The sequence below is a fragment of the Bos indicus genome, chromosome 12 (genome assembly GCF_029378745.1).
Source record: "Bos indicus isolate NIAB-ARS_2022 breed Sahiwal x Tharparkar chromosome 12, NIAB-ARS_B.indTharparkar_mat_pri_1.0, whole genome shotgun sequence".
Lineage (NCBI taxonomy): Eukaryota > Metazoa > Chordata > Mammalia > Artiodactyla > Bovidae > Bos > Bos indicus.
In genome coordinates, this window is record NC_091771.1 from 19,762,940 (window position 1) to 19,779,896 (window position 16,957).

Consider the following 16,957-nt stretch of genomic DNA (forward strand, 5'->3'; position numbering starts at 1 on the left):
CAGATTCCTTTGTACCACATCCTGTATTGCTTCAGCAGCCATGAAATTGGGAAGGGGGAGTGGTTTGAATAGGAAAACAGGAAGTGTGCTCAGAATGACTTCCTAGGTAAAAGGTCTTCTGAGGAACATCCTACTGTAAGCTCCTTCTTGTAGCTCAGGTCATTTTCTTTCAGTCCTAAATGAGAGACCAGGGGACAGTTGAGATCTGAGTCAGGACCTTAAACTAAATTTGGAAACTCTTATATTGATCTGTCAGGTTGTGACATGAAGGTGGTGATGGAGGCCCTTGGGTGTGGATGAGATTGTCCAAGGAGAGAAGGTGCAATAAAGAGGTTAAAGGGCACACGCTGGATTCCGAGAAACCAACATTTAAGGGGAATATAGAGGAAGACAAGCTAATAAGGAAGGTGCAAAAATAAGAGTCAGTTTTTCTGCCATCATTTAGGACAGGGTGGTATGGTCATTCAGGAGAGTGTGGTATGTGGTTGCCCAGCAGAGGATCGGCTAACATCTTCCAGAAGAGGATGGCATGTGGTCATCCGGAACAGAGTGCTATGTGGTCATCCAGGAGACAGGAGGCATCAGAGTGGAACGATGCAAAACTCTCAGGTTAGGTGACATCTCATCCTCTAAGAGAGGAGAGGAAGAAGGGAAGATACGAGGAAAGGCAGATACATTAGAAAGTGTAGAGAAGGCAATGTTAAGGAAGGTTATGCCAGGGCCCGTATATTCTTATGGGGCTTCCCTGGTGGCTCAGCAAGGAATCTGCCCACAATGTGGGAAACGTGGGTTCATCTGGGTTGGGAAGATCTCCTGGAGAAGGGAGTGGCTATCCATTCCAGTATTCTTGCTGGAGAATCCCATGGACAGAGGAGCCTGGTGGGCTACTGTCCATGGGGTTGCAAAGAGTTGAACATGATTGAGTGAGTAACACTTTGATACATTATTACGGAAGTAGAATGTTCTTTTGGTTTTTCTGGCTTGATTCCTGCCTTCTTTCCCAAAACATCCTGTTAATAGTTCCTATCATGTTGTGCATGAGCAGGGTCACTTCAACTACAGGGTAACCTGCTGCCAAAATCATGGTCCCTTGTCAGGGAGAGGTGTATCTGAGCCTCTGCTAGGCCACTGGTGGCTGTAGTTGTGCTGCTGCTAGTACTCACTTGGCCCTCTTGGGTGGTTTCTCATTCCCTGAGGATGTTCTTGGAAACTAAAATGGGTTGATGTCACCTTTTGTCTTGGATAGAACTCCTTTCTATCCAAGTTTGGGTTCAAGTGTTTTCTGGTTGCATCCTGCCAGTGGAACATCTAGGGACAGGTGGCATGTGGATATTCAGCCGACCTCTCTTTTACGCGAGAACCTGGGCTGAAGGCAACTCTGAATGCTAAGGTGGTCAAGGGTTGGCAAACTCATGGTAAACACTGTCTAAGATCAGACTCCTGTGAGCTATTTGAGACCTGTGCTTCCTGAGCGCTCCCCTCCCAGGAAGGTCTTCCTTGCTCTTCAGTGCTCTGATGCCTAACGGAACCTTCTTGCTTCATTTGTGTGACTGTTAATTGAATATTTTGTACTTTGAAAAGATGTGGAACACACAAGTCAGTGTAGTAGGATCTTTCTCATTCTTTTTACCAGATTTCTCTCTCTTGCCTCTAGTAATTGAGGTTGTTATTGACTTTGTCTCTCCAGGGAAGGGGTCTCATAGGTTCATCCCCTTGGCTAAAATGTGTCTTTCATAATTACAACATGATTCTTGAAGTTTTAAAATTAGTGAACAAAGCTCTTCTTTCTGCAGCTAGAGAGATACCCATAAAACAACTGTCCTGGAGAAATTCAACTTAAATTTGAAGCAGATTATAAAATATAAGATGTTTTCCTGGGAGCCATCTTTTAATGGAAGTGGAAAAAGATTATGGTAGTGGCTTAGTGCTGGGTATTTTGCATACTGTATTCCAAGTCTATAACAACACCGGGAATTGTTCCATTTTACTGGTCAGGAAACTGGGTCATAAAGAAGAAATTAACCCAGGTCCCTCAGGGTTCATTATGTTAATTAAGTGGCAGTACTGAATTTCAGATCTTGGTTTATTGGCCTGTGCTCTTTCTACTATCCAATAGTTCTCTAACTTGACATAATTTTTTGTTTGTTTGTTTTATCGGCCTATGCTCTTTCTACTACCCAAAAGTTCTCTAATTTGACATAAATTTTTTTTTTGAGAGATTTGTTTAAAAAGCAAATTCTACCCAATCCAAGGATTGGGTTCAGCAATTAATTAAATCCAAGGATTTAATTCATCAAGAGTGGAGTAGGGTCAGGAATCTGTGTTTTTAAAAAGTGCCTTCACTGATTCTGGTGTGCAGCTTGTTTGGAAATACTGGAGGGAAAAATAAGAAAGAAAATGGGGTGCAATAAGGATAGATGGTGGGTTCCCCACTTTGATAGTCTGGGGCAAGCCCACTCACCCTCAGGCTCACAGCCTCTCTAGATCTGACCAGTGTTCTCCAACTCCAAGGACAGTGGTTTCTTCTTTGCTAGAGGAACTTGTACCAAGGCAAGGCTTCTAAGCATGGAGTTCAAAGCTGGCGCAGAAGTTCCAGGTTAGAAATGTAGTTCCTATTGTCTTCTTCCAAAGGAAGGACCACTCACAATTGTACTCTAAGCCCAGAAATGGGATCTTCTTCATCTCTGGGTTCTTAGGGTCTGGCACAAGTGTGTATGGTGCACAGTGGGTGCTCAGTGTACACTGGGTCAAGAAGGGTGGCAGGCATGCTGAGTGTCCAGTCCTCGTGAGTAGGGCTAAGGGGTTACATTTTTCAGTATGGCCTGTTTGGAGGCTACACTCTGTCTGAGGGGCCAGCCCTCTGGCATGTAACTGAGGAGGGCATAGTGAGAGTCCAGATGAGCCAGATTTCTAAGGTACGCAGTGATGAGGGTGTGATAGCTTGTTTTCCTTCATGATGTTTTATAAGCTGGATCTCATTTACCTGTGGGAAAGTCCTGTGGAGATTAGATTTCTAATCTAGTCAGCCTGTAATTATTTCTTTCCTTTGGACAATTACTGATATTTCAGGTGGCTTCCTCCCAATTCAGAGTCAGCAGTGAGTACCATTGACTTGCCTTCTAGCATTTCTCCCAGATCATTAGTATGAGATGAACAATCAGGAGATTCCAAGAGCCTGAAGCTTAATCAAAGAGTCATGTCTTCTGGTTCCAAGATAGCATCCTCCATGGCTCTAATTTCCCATGCCTGCCAACCTCAAGAACTCAAGTGAAAGCCTTTGATGATTTTCAATAATGTGATTCCATGTTTTATAGGATCCTATGCCTGCCTCCTGGCTCCAGCTGTACACTAAATTTAAAGCAAGCCACTCATGCAGAGCTGACGTGAGATAACTCACCAACTTGATATTCAAAACTTTATCATTTGTACAGACTCCAGACTTGCCTCCTAGCCCATGTTGTCCAGAAAACTGAAAACAGTCCAGGCACAAATTACTGAAGGAGTTGGATGAAAGGCAACAGGAAGTTGTAGTAGCTACAGTGGCCTGGCAGGGACCCCAGAGGAGGCTGTAGTAATATTTTAGCAAAATAGGGGCTCCAAAGAGACTGGCTGTCTTCCTCCCTCCCTTTCTTCCTTCCTTTCTCTCACAAAAAATTCTTAAACTGCCCCCCTCCATATTCCAGCCGCTGTCCTTGGCCCCTGAGAATACAAAGAGGTAAATGACATGGTTTTCACATTTCGAGAGTTTAAGCAGGGCTGTGAATGGAGCGGAGCGCATGTTGTCTGAGCCATCGTTTCTCATTGACTCTGAGAGTCTGCAAAGCCTGGAGGCTGCTCTGATGCAGTCTGAAGCTACTGCTTGAGTGCTGCTCTCCTTATCACATGTCCCCCTCCCTGCAGCCCTTTCTATCCAAATATTTCCTCATTTATATCTGAACTAATTCTCAGTTTATGGGAGCATAGCAGAGGGAAGGGGGTTCAGAAAGGTCTCACTTCAGAGTCACTTTCCTTGGGGACAATTGGACCTCGGTTGCTGTGCAGTCAAAACAACTACAGCTCTGAGCAGCCATGGGTTTGCGCATGTGTAGCCACTGATTCTGTAACGTGGCCACTGGTGGCTAGTGTGGATAGGAACAAAGAGAGAAGAAGCCTTCATGTTGGGAAAGGAATATTTGTAATTAAAAAAAAGACCTTTTAATATTTCTAAGAAATTTCCAGGTGAGTGAGATATTCAGTTAACCGTGTGCTAGTTTGGTCCACATGACGCCGGTTGGTTCATTCACTCATCAGCCATCTGTCATGGTGGGCACTGAGTTTGGAGCTGGGTGGGCATGAACTGCAGGGCATGTTCAGTCTGGTGACTGGGAAATTGATGTTTCCAAACACTAGATCTGAGTGTCTTGGCATCATGAAGAAAGGACTTGTGGCTGCATATGTCTGGTGGGTAGAGTAGATGGCTCTTGGCATTTAATCTATGCTAAAATCCTTTTCTAATACCATTTTACCAGCACCTTAGAACTGTGAAATATGTTATGAAATTTAAAAGAGGAAAATCAGAGAAGAAACTATTAAAATGTAGAGTATTTTAGCTGAAAAACTTGGACATTAAAAAAAAAAAAGATACCCCAAATTTTAACTTGGGTCTACTTTGTCTCAAAGGAGGTTTAAAAATCTTAAAAATAATAGGAACTTCAGAGTAGGTGGTCACTTACTATATACAGGGCTTTCTTTATGCTTATAAACTTATAATGTTTGGTAATTTTTAAACGCTCCTTATTTTGGGATAGAAAAAAAAAGTCTATTTGTTCCTCAACCCAGTTGCTCAAAAGCAGGGTATGGATTCTGCTCCCATCTTCCAATGCAAGTGAGTTTCTCCTGGGTTGAGACCAAACCTGGACACTTACAGCCTGAAACGATTACTTTCTGGAAATTTGCAGTGAGTGGAAACAGTTATGTAGAGGTGTGGATCTTGCTACCTGGATCAATAACTTTAGCTAGTTAAGATTCTTGCCAAGGTAAGGCAAGGAATATCAAATTTCATAGACCTAGCAAACCCCTGGAAACTTCTTGTGTGTGTGTGTTCAAGGAGCACCTTTTATGATTTATAGAAACCAAAGAACTCATTGGAATATGAGTAATAGCTACCTTTATTTGTCATTTATTATGCTGGCCACTATGCCAAGTACTTTATATACATTGACTCATTTAATCCTAATGACAACCCATGAGCAGGTACTATTGTTTTTCCTACTTTACAGATGAGAAGAGGCACAAAAAGCCTATTAAATTATAAAGTAGGATCAATGTGTTGTTCACTTGGAAAATGACTCAAATATATGTGTGAATAAGTGTGAAAATTCCCATTTCCTTGTCTTCTCAAGTTTGGTGTGTTTTCTCTGTCTTTAAAGGACATTAGTGACTTCTTAGTCCTTTGAAGAAAAGTCAAAATTTGAGTGCAGAAGACAGTTTTGAAACCTGTGGCATTAACTCATGAAGCTAAAAGAAAATTTAACTCCACAAATAGGATACTAGCAAATTGGAAAAATTCCTTGTGTTTGTGGACCTTTATCTTTCTGAACACCCCTTACATTTCCTTCTCAGATAAGAGATAATGAGATTCAAGCAACTAACTCATTTCCTAAACAAATGACACATTTATCTACTCTTACATGTTTAGTCGCTCAGTCATGTCCAACTCTTTGTGACTCCATGGACTGCAGCCCACCAGGCGTCTGTGTCCTTGGGGATTCTCCAGGCAAGAATACTGGAGTGGGCTGCCATGCCCTCCTCTAGGGGATCTTCTGAACCCAGGGATAGAACCCAGGTCTCCCGCATTGCAGGCGGATTCTTTACTGACTGGGTCATCAGGGCTTTACCGACTGAAGTCCACCTACTCTTATAAGTCTAGGCGATTTCCTAAAGTTTAGGACACATGATATGGAATTTTCTCTTCCTACAAGATCTAGCCTTCTCCATCATGGTTTTCCACAACTCATTCTTGACAATGCTCAGGCATTACCTGACTCCTGTATTGAGGAAGTTTTCTGGGAAGTTCTTTGAAAATGGTGTTCAATCCACCCTTGACTGATATCTCAGCTCCAGCCTTTCCCCGTCATGTTGTCTTCACCTACACTTTTCTGAATGACTCCAGTACTGGGCTGATAATCACTGCACTTCATTACCGAATCAATTCTGGCCACCGGTGTTCCAGTCACAATGCCCCCAGAGCTTGGACCTGCAGGAAAAATATCTATGAAGCTTCTGGTTCTGGCCCTAAGCCATGGAACCTTGGTGAATGGTACCATTTCTCTGAGACTCAGAGAAGGCACTTTGTAAATTTTAAGGCATTAACCAATTGACAGGAGAGTTCAAGGGGTTCTGCTTTACACTTGTGGGTAGGTGTCTTATTTCTTTGTGATAGCCATCATCCCTGACTTAACTGGTAGCTCAGTGGTAAAGAATCCGCCTGCCAGTGCAGGAGACATAAGAGACATGGGTTCAATTCCTAGGTCAGGAAGATCCCCTGGAGGAGGGCATGGCAACCCACTCCAGTGTTCTTGCCTGGAGGATCCCATGGACAGAGGAGCCTGGTGGGCTACAGTCCATGGAGTCACAAAGAATTGAACGTGACTGCACTACTGAGCACACAGCTATCATTGCTAGAAACGTGCCTGAGATACATGCCCCTGGACATGCTTGGGCCTTCAGGAACATGTGTCCGAAGCCAGTGTCAACAGAGTCAGCTGGATGAACATGGTTAAGGGGCTAAGGCAGCTGGAAATTAACACTATGTTACATGTCCCTTTAAACTCCTCCCCTTATAGTAAAGTCAGAGCAGAGAACTGGATGGATTTGCCCTTGGCTGCAGGATCAAGCAGTCGAGTAAATGGAAGGAGAATAATCGTACATGTTAAGGGCTGTCCACATTTGCCAAACCGTGGTCTTTTAAAAATATATACATATATTGCACAAAGGGTTTGGCATTATAAAATGGACCTTGTAAGTACCATAGTCTTTTATCCAGAATATTATTAAGAACTTTTTATTAAAAATTAAGATGCCTTAGAAACCACATAAAAATTTAAAAGGCTTTTCAAGGGCATCTCAGGAGAGAAGGCAGAATTCTCAAATGGTTGGAGAGCTCTGCAGAGGGACTCTCCACTCAGCCAATTTGTCTCCATACTGGCCCAGGGCAGCCATTCACCTCCTTGTTTTTGGGTATTTCAGCTGCTGTTAGGCATTCTCTATATGCACCTGCATCAGAGCAAGCAGAGCTCTGTATGTTCCTGTGAGCTGTGGACATGGGACCCCCAGCCCTGTGTTGCACCTCTGTCTGACCTCGCCTAGCTCTCCTCAAGTTTTCTGTGTTTTGTATGAATCTCTTCTACATTGTCAACTTAAGTACAGGATCAGCCTCCTATTAATTCAGTGCAGTTTTCTTTGTTCAACTCAACTCAGCACAAGTTGGGGTCACTTTGTTTTGCCGGCCTCAAGCAATCTACCCTCCTATCCCCTTTTTTTATCTACTAACATAGGGACAGTCTTTCGAAGTTTTTCCTGGACCAATAGACCCTTCTCACATCCAGGAAACTCTTTGCTGTTCTAGGATGCTAGAATTATAAGTCTTATATCCCTCCCCATCTTTGCTCATTCTACTTACCGCCTTCCTGGGTTCCTCACCTTGCTCCTATCTTTTCAGCTTTTGTTTTTCTCAGAGTGAAGAGCACTCACTGTTTGGTCTACTATAACCCCTTAAATTTCCTTTTCTTGACTGCTCTTCCATGTCTTTTTGTATTTCTCTAATTCTAACAACTAGCTTGCAGGCGCAGATTGTAAAGGCATATGTTTCCCTTCTTAATTTCCATGTGATCCCTTGGATTTGCCTTACCGTTAGCTCTTTGATTGAAGACCCGAAGACCCTGAGTTTGCCCTTTCCTGAGATTCTCTTTCTTGCTTATGGAAAAACAATAGAAGCTGAATTTTGTGGCCTTCTGCTATTGTTCTTTCATGCAGGAAATATTTAAAGACTCCCTTCCTTTTTTTTTATTTTTAAATTTTTAAAAACTTTTGATTGTGCTGAGTCTTTGTTGCAGCATGTGGGCTTAGTTGCCTTGCAGCACGTGGGATCTTAATTCCCCTCCTGGGAACTGAACCCTCGTCCCCTGCATTGGAAGAGAAGTTCTTAACCACTGGACCACCACCACTAGGGATGTCCCTGGAGTCACTTCTTTATGCAAGAGTGTCTTCGGTGCTGGGGATACAGAGGTCCTGTCCAGAAGGGGCTTGCCTGCTGGGGTGGAAGATAGACGTAATGACACAACCTACCCTCTGTTGAATACCTTTATGGTAGGGTGGAGTTGGAGGAGGGTTGTATGGGATGTTCCATTCCACACAGAGACTAGACAGTCTAATTCAGCAAGGGTTGGGGTGTTAGGGAAAGTGTTACCCAAAAGTCCTCGTTGAACTGAGTTCTGAAGCATGATGAGGTGTTCACCAGGCAGTCAGCCAGGGCCTTCATGGTGGAAGGAGCAGCACAAGCAAAGGCTCAGAAAGAAGTGTGAAAGAAAATTGATGATGTCCGAGCTGTTTATGAACCTTGTCCAACATCAAAATAGTCTTGCCTTTCTGCATTTCTTGCCAGCCCTGAGAGCAGAATGTGCTTTTAGTGGGTTATCATGAGAGGTCAAAGCCTTTATAGCCAATGTGAGGGGCTGGGGCAGAGCTGGGTGAATCACTTGAAAGTTTTGTGTGCTAAGACAAAGCTCTTAAAGGAGCCCTGGGTTTTTGCAGAGGAGAAAGTGCTTAAAGGCAGATTTTGCAGCCAACAGTCAGCCAGTAAAAGGTTTCACTGGGGCCAATTCTGGGACATTTTGGCAGCCCTCTTTATTAGGCTTGGGGCTCTTTGGCTGTCCAATGCCTTTGTGACTCTCCTTTCAAATGCCTGTGAGGGGGTTAGGGTGAAAATATAGAGCCTTTGAGCATTTGAATGTGATTTCAATTGCTTTTTAATTTTAAATAAAACTTTTAATAAAGTTCTGCTTTCAGAGCCACAGGGATCAAAAGATTCCATTTAATAGGGAGTCCGACATTATAGTACTGGGAGATAGATGGGTTTAACAAGCCTGTGGTACATCTCTTCAAATAAGTGCAATAAATGGTTCTGTTGGAATGGGAAGAAAGGGAGGGTGCCTACACACATGCATATATCTTTTTATTTTTCTGTGCAGCCAGTAATTTCACTCTTTGGAAGTAATTGCAGAGCTTCTGGCATCTTTGACTAATACCCTTCTCATGTAATAGTTACACGCCTCCAAAGACAGTACAGGAATCTGAGCCAAACATTTTTCTCTTTCGTTTGCAAGAATTGAACTGACAGATATACCTGTCTTTTTGGTTCCAAGAAAACTTCTTGTTAGAAATGTGTGAAAATATATTATATGACAGTCGCTGAAAATGTTTCAGATGCAGCAATAAATTAATTGTGGTTTTGGGGACCAGATGTGCACCATGTTTAGAATTATTGTGCGTCTCCATATTCTAGATCCGTGCTTAAGTAAACAGAAAGAAGTACTTGGCTTTTCAGTGGAACTCCTTGTGTGAATGGATGGCATTTTTTTTCCCCCATTTAGTGATGGGAAATGATAGAAATCATGTAAAATGGAAATACTCACTCTTCTTACACCCATTGTGTAATTGGTAGGACTCAAATTGTTTTGTTCTGACTCCTGTAGTCAACAGTGAGACTTTACCAGCAATGTGGCTGTTATTGGTTAGTTGCTAATTCGTGTTCTGCTCATTTGTGACCCCTGTCCATGGGATTTTCCAGGCAAGAATACTGGAGTGGGGTGCCATTTCCTACCCCAGGGGATCTTCCTGACCCAGGGACTGAACCTGCGTCTCCTGCATTGCAGGTGGATTTTTTATTGCTGAGCAACTGGGGAAGCTCTAACTATGTAGCACTTTTGAGCTCACAAACAGACTAAAGAAATGTTCTTCCTATCTTATGATAGTATTTTAGATCCTGTCTTGTGATTGAATGTGTGATAGGACCTAATCAGCACTTGGTTAGTTAGAAAGGCTGAAGGGGACATCTGTTTGTTGCCTATCCCTACAAGACTCAAGGCAGCCCTTGTTCAAGGTGTTAGAGACAGGACATTTAATTTTCCATCTGTGTCCTATAAATTATCTTTCTTATATGGAAATGGTCTGTGCATTGTGACTGATCTGCTATTTTATGCTTTCTCATTTTCCAGTTCAATCTAGAGGTATGTCTTATTTCCTCACCAACTGAGATTATGTTTCCAGCTTTTTCTTAATTCTAGGCATTTCAACAATTGCTACTGATAAGACCCCTAGTGCCTGGCACAGTTGGTAAAGAATCCACCTGCCAATGTAGGAGACATAGGAGGTGCAACTTTGATCCCTGGGTCGGGAAGATGCCCTGGAGGAGGAAATGGCAACCCACTTCAGTATTCTTGCTTGGAAAATCCCATGGACAGAGGAGCCTGGTGGGTTACAGTCCAAGGAGTCACAGAGAGTCAATCACAGCTGAATGCACACACACACACACACACACACACACACACCCCTAGTCACTGTGCTAGGCAACCAGTAGATCTGGGAACTGGTGTAGGACCTGGTCCTGCCCTCAGGAAAGCCCTAAGAGGGTTCATGAAGATCAGGAAGGCAGAGCGCTTCACGTTGGAGACCTCATTTAACGCATGGCAACCCTCAACTTTGGGCTCCCCTGGTGGCTCAGTCGGTAAAGAATTCACCTGCTATGCAGGAGACCCAGGTTTGATCCCCAGGTGAGGAAGATCCCCTGGGGAAGGAAATGGCAACCCACTCCAGTATTTTTGCCTGAGAAACCCCATGGACAGAGGAGCCTAGCAGGCTGAAGTCCATGGAGTTGGAAGAGTACGGCACAACTTAGTGACTAAACTGCCACCAACCTTCAACATTGCTGGGGCTGTTTATTTCTTCATTTTACAAATAATATAACTAGACCTTGGGCTTCCCTGGTGGCTCAGTGGTAAAGTATCCACCTGCCAATGCAGAAGACATGGGCTCAATCCCTGATCTAGAAGATCCCACACCAGAATTTTAAAAAAAAGAAAACAAAAATCTAGACCTCTCTGAGCTCAAAAATTAAGCTCCTGAGCCAGAGGATGCTGGACTTTAGAGCCCACACCTTCCTTCTAGCTTACTGGCTGGCTGGTTAAAGAGTCAAGACATAACAATGAATACCAGGCTAGAAAAATTTTGAATAAGGCTAATAAAGATGCTATAGAAATAAAATACCATGTGGATTAGAGAAGGATCACTGTGAACCCCATAGTCAGTGAAAGCTTCCTGGAGGATCATCTGAGTTGTGATTGGAAGCCTGGAAAGATGAGGGTGGAAATCATGGATACAAAAGTATTTAGGGGATGAGCTTGTCATGGTGTTGACAAGCCTTATCAGATCGCTGTAGAGCTAGGGTGCAGTGGGCATGCAGGAAAGGTGTAGGATGGGAGCAGATGAAAAAGGACCCTGGATACAAATTGGAGGTGTTTAGACCCTTCTAAGAAACTGTGTGTGTGCACATTTTCATGCTAGAGAAGGTTTTAAAATGTGGAGGAAAATGCCATTTAACTAAAAACTTCAGCATTTGGGGATTGTACAATGTTAAAATTTCGCTTTGCATCAAGAAAACAAGTAGTGTTTAACAATTTGAAGAGAATGTCACTTTCCGCCCCCCGCCCCCAACCAGGGAATAAAATAAGTCAGCCTCTTTGCTGAATTGAAAGTATCTGAGAATTGTTGGCAACGTGAACAAATTTTCTTCAAGTCTCAGTGGGAGAAGGAGGAAACTGGAGAAGGGGCAAGTGGGCCCAAGAAGGAGGACAGGAGTGCAGACCACCCTGGTCTGGGCAGTTCTTCTGATGTCCTGGGGATGCCTGAACACTAGGAGGCAGACAAAAATATTAATATGAAAGAAAGAAAATCCAGGGGGAAAGGCTGATGAGCCCAGGGAACAGCAGGGAGTGTGTGGGTCTGCTCTGTGGACTTGGAGGAGAACTGGCATTTGGGAGGAGCTTATGTTCTCTCTGAGAGAATATAACTTTCTATATGTTTCCAACAAATATTTTTTGTGTGGCCAGGCACTATAGCACAAAGCTCCTGTTTTCTGTTTATAGAAAGATACAGGGCAGTATTTTGTACAAATTTAAAAATGATTATGACATATGATTTTATAATTGGGCAGAAGAAAAAGAATCTAAGACATAATGGGTGATCTAAGGGTCCCTTTGTAGTAGTCATGGTAAGACTATTGGTAAGAACCCTGTTTCAAATGGGGAATCTAAATTAAAGAGAAAGGGTCACACTGAATTCACACCTGTATTTTTCTGGTGGTTTGAAAGAAAATGAAGGAATTTCATCAAGTGTTTGAAGATGATATGAAATTTGCAGTGTATATGCAATCATTTATGTGATGGAAGATTGGCTAAATGTTGGGGGTAAAAAGAGGAAGTCCAAAAAACTTGTTTTCTATTGAGAGAGGCAGAGAAATATATATACAGAGTGATTGGTGCTGTAGTACAGAGTGGTAGAAATATATTAATAGAAGAAGAGTGAGTCACACAGTCTGGGTAGATCAGGGAAGGCACTATTGATAAGATGACAGTTGAGTGGGTTTTTCAGTATTAATAGGAGTCCAGGTGAAGAGAGATGAAGTAAAGGAGAATGGTGGGGAGCAACATAACTGGAGAAATACACAAATTAAAACTGAAGCATGTTAAAGTGTACCATCTACGTAGAGAACTAACAGCAAGGCAACAAGGGTTGTACAAGATGTACAGGAAGGAAGGAATGATAGGAAATGGGCTGTAGGAATAAATTAGAGACAAATGGCAACAACTGTAAGTACGGTGCTGGTAAGTTTGAACTTTGTTCCTTAGACTAGTGGTTTTTCAGGTTTTTTGTTTGTTTGGTTTTGTTTATTAGGTGGGGTTCTCTCTCTCTCTTTCTCAATGCTAGTTGTGCAAGATGCCTTGGAAGAAAAGGGTTCCCTGGTCTTAACTTTGGAAGAGATGCTATAAATATGCATCCTTTCTCTTCAGTCAGTTCAGTTGCTCAGTCCTGTTTGACTCTTTGCGACCCCATGGACTGCAGCACGCCAGACCTCCCTATCCATCACCAAGTCCTGGAGCTTGCTCAAACTCATGTCCATCAAGTCGGTGATGCCATCCAACCATCTGTTGCCCCCTTGTCCTCCTGCCTTCAGTCTTTCCCAGCATCAGGGTCTTTTCCAATGAGTCAGTTCTTTGCATCAGGTGGGCCAAAGTATTGGAGTTTCAACTTCAGGATCAGTCCTTCCAATGAATATTCAGGACTGGTTTCCTTGAAGATTGACTGGTTTGATCTCCTTACAGTCCAAGGGACTCTCAAGAGTCTTCTCCAACACCACAGTTCAAAAATATCAGTTCCTCAGCACTCAGCTTTCTTTATGGTCCGACTCTCACATCCATATATTACTACTGGAAAAACATAGCTTTGACTAGACGGACCTTTGTCGGCAAAGTGATGTCTCTGCTTTTTAATATACTGTCTAGGTTGGTCATAGCTTTTCTTCCAAGGTGCAAGCGTCTTTTGATTTCATGGCTGCAGTCACCATCTGCAGTGATTTTGGAGCCCAAGAAAATAAAGTCCCTCACTGCTTCCACTGTTTCCCCATCTATTTGCCATGAAGTGATGGGGCCAGATGCCATGATCTTAGTTTTTTGAATGTTGAGTTTTAAGCCAACTTTTCCACTCTCCTCTTTCACTTTCATCAAGAGGCTCTTTAGTTCTTCTTCACTTTCTGCCATAAGGGTGGTGTCATCTGCATATCTGAGGTTATTGATATTGAGAAAATATCAGTGACCTCAAATATCTTTCCTCTTGGATATGCACAATATTTTCCTTACACTAATGCATTTTAGCATTGCTGAAAGCTAGATATGCTTGAATAACAAGCTCTGAGAATTCCTGAGAAAGCAACACAACCAAATGGTCTAACTCTGTTTTAACCGTTGTTTCCCTTTTATGTTACCACAAGGTCCCCTTTTTGTGTAATACCTTCTCAGATTGGTATACCTGAAACTAATATCCCCCAACTTAGACTGGGAAATTACACTGGGGAGCCACTGAGACTTTTTTAGCAGGAGGGGGATTTAATCTGGAATGCACTGAAAGAAGGGAACTGGTGCTAGTGTGTAGGCTGGAATGGTGGTAGATCCCACACTGGGACACAATGCAGAAAACTGAACCTAGTCCTAGTAAGTTCTATGTCATAAGAACTTACTTTGCACTGTAATTTCCATCTCCTCCACTGACCTGTGACCTCCTTGTATCAGTTATTTTGCAGCATCCCATGCCCAGTACACAGTAGAATTAAAATAAATCTGTGTTAAAGGAGTCAAGAGAAGAGTGAGGTACAGTACTTGTTTGTTAAGAAATGTTGTTTAGTTAAGGTATGAGCCTCTTAGGGGAAGTTAGAAAAGGTGATATTCTTTGAGACTAGAAAATAAGAAAAATAAAATGCCTAAGTCAGGTTTAGACATAACTCTTAACTTCTGATATTGATTCTGATAAAGCAGTATGACTATTTGTTTTCTTAATTTTTATTAAATGTGGTATTCCATGCAGATGTATTTTCTGTAAACCACCAATTAGTTCTTTTGTCTACATTAAAATGTTTTTCCTATTATTATGAGACAATAAAATATAAAAGGGAAAGTGTTATTTGATATTTTTACAAAGATGGAGAAGTATCTTAAGGAGGATAAGTTATGAGACTTTTGGTAGGGACTGGACAGTTATTTAAGCAGGTAAAAAGACAAGTTTTCTTAATGTTTATCACAACTTTTATAGAAAAGGTGAAACAAGGAAAGAGGGCACATCTTCATTTACAATTTACTTTCTCCCAGATTTCACAATGTGAGACTCACTCTAAAGACAAATGTCTTTTTAAAATGTAATTAACTTATTTAATTATTTATTATTTACTTTTGACTGTACTGGGTCTTCATTACTGCATGGGATTTTCTCTGTTTGTGGTGCATGGGTTTCTCATTGTGGCAGCTTCTCTTGCTCTGGAGCGTGGGTTCTAGGCTGTGCAGGCTTCAGTAGTTGGGGCATGTGGCTCAGTAGCTGTGGCTTCTGGGTTCTAGAACACAAGCTAAACAGCTGTGGCACACGGACTCAGTTGTTCTTTGGCGTGCCTGTGTCTCCTGCTTGGCAGGCAGATTCTTTACCACTGTACCACCAAAGAAGCCCCTAAAGACAAATCTTAAACAAAGCTGGATAAGTGGTTCATCACACATCATCACTATTTTCACATGCGAAATGGCAGAATCACAGAGCCATCAATTTAGCTGAAGATGAAGTATACCACTGCAGCTTGGCCAGCATCATCTAGGGGAAGTGGATAGTGAAATCAAGGCCTATGGCCAGAAGAAAGCTTTCTGTGGCTGTAGGGTTCTCGTGCATTGTGGCAGGGCAATATTTTAAAATATCAACTGAGGATTTTTCTAGTTTTTCCTGAGGTTGCTTGGCTTTGGCTTCCATTTAGTAACTAAGCTGGTCTAGTTTTATTGCCTTAGGGAAGTTAGGTCATAGGGTAAGCACAAGTTATGAAGTCAATCTCAGTTTTTGGGTTCTAAAATCCTAGCTCCCTCGGAAGAGAGAAGAACCTCAGGGCATGAGTAGTTGATGAGCTAGAATATCACGGGACTGAGGGTCAGCTGCACACCTGGAGGGGGACAGGAGTCCATGGATCAGGAAGCATTAGGGAGTTGTGGGGGTGGGGTGGCATTTGAAATCTTTGGTGTGGAAAACTCCTGAGAAAGAAGACCGGTATCCAGCCATTACTCAGGTCAAGGCCTGGGAAGGGGTGACTACAGAGCCTCAAGATAGATCTGTGGGAACTAGCTGCACACAGGATGTGCACTTTGCTGGTGGTGCTCAGAGGAGAATTGAATGTGTGGGAGGAAGCACCTGAGCATTAGCTTCCTATGGCCCAGGATGATGAGAAGAATGATTCTCTGAGCCAAGTGGATGGGTTCTTGGATGACCTCACAGTGTTTCTCTGCCCAGCATGGCATGGAGTGGTAAGTGAATCCCTGGGCACAAGAGAGGAGCACAGGAGAAGCAAAAGGAGAAGCATAGATGGGAATGTGGGCTGGGAAGCAGTGAGCTTGTTGAATGATACCCAGGGCCAGGCATCTCAGAGATGCCACTGTGGATAGCTAATGATGGTGACCGGAACTCAAGGTCCACCACCTGCTTCCCTTGTCTCCTCGTTACTACTCAGCACCCCCTAGAATTCTGAAATGTGTGGACTGAGCTTCTGCCACCCCTTCAGCAAGGGCTCTCAAAACAGAAATTCAGTGTGGAGATTCCTTAACAAGCTGGAAATAGAACTGCCTTATGACCCAGCAATCCCATTGCTGGGCATATACACTGAGGAAAGCAGAATTGAAAGACACGTGTACCCCAATGTTCATCGCAGCACTGTTTATAATAACCAGGACATGGAAGCAACCCAGATGTCCATCAGCAGACGAACGGATAAGAAAGCTGTGGTACATATACACAATGGAGTATTACACAACTATTAAAAAGAATACATTTGAATCAGTTCTAATGAGGATGAAACTGGAGCCTATTATACAGAGTGAAGTAAGCCAGAAAGAAAAACACCAATACAGTATACTAACGCATATATATGGAATTTAGAAAGATGGTAATGATAACCCTGTATGCGAGACAGCAAAAGAGACACAGATGTATAAAACAGTCTTTTGGACTCTGTGGGAGAGGGCGAGGGTGGGATGATTTGGGAGAAGGGCATTGAAACATGTATAATATCATATAAGAAACGAATTGCCAGTCTAGGTTCGATGCACGATACTGGATGCTTGGGGCTGGTGCA

The 16,957-nt window shown here is 42.8% G+C and overlaps 1 long non-coding RNA gene across 3 annotated transcripts in view; it reads left to right on the plus strand.

The window, feature by feature from the left end:
• Nucleotides 1-16,957, plus strand: part of LOC139186187 (uncharacterized) — a 395,626-nt gene that overhangs the window by 179,534 nt on the left and 199,135 nt on the right. The gene's annotated exons all lie outside the window — the stretch shown is intronic.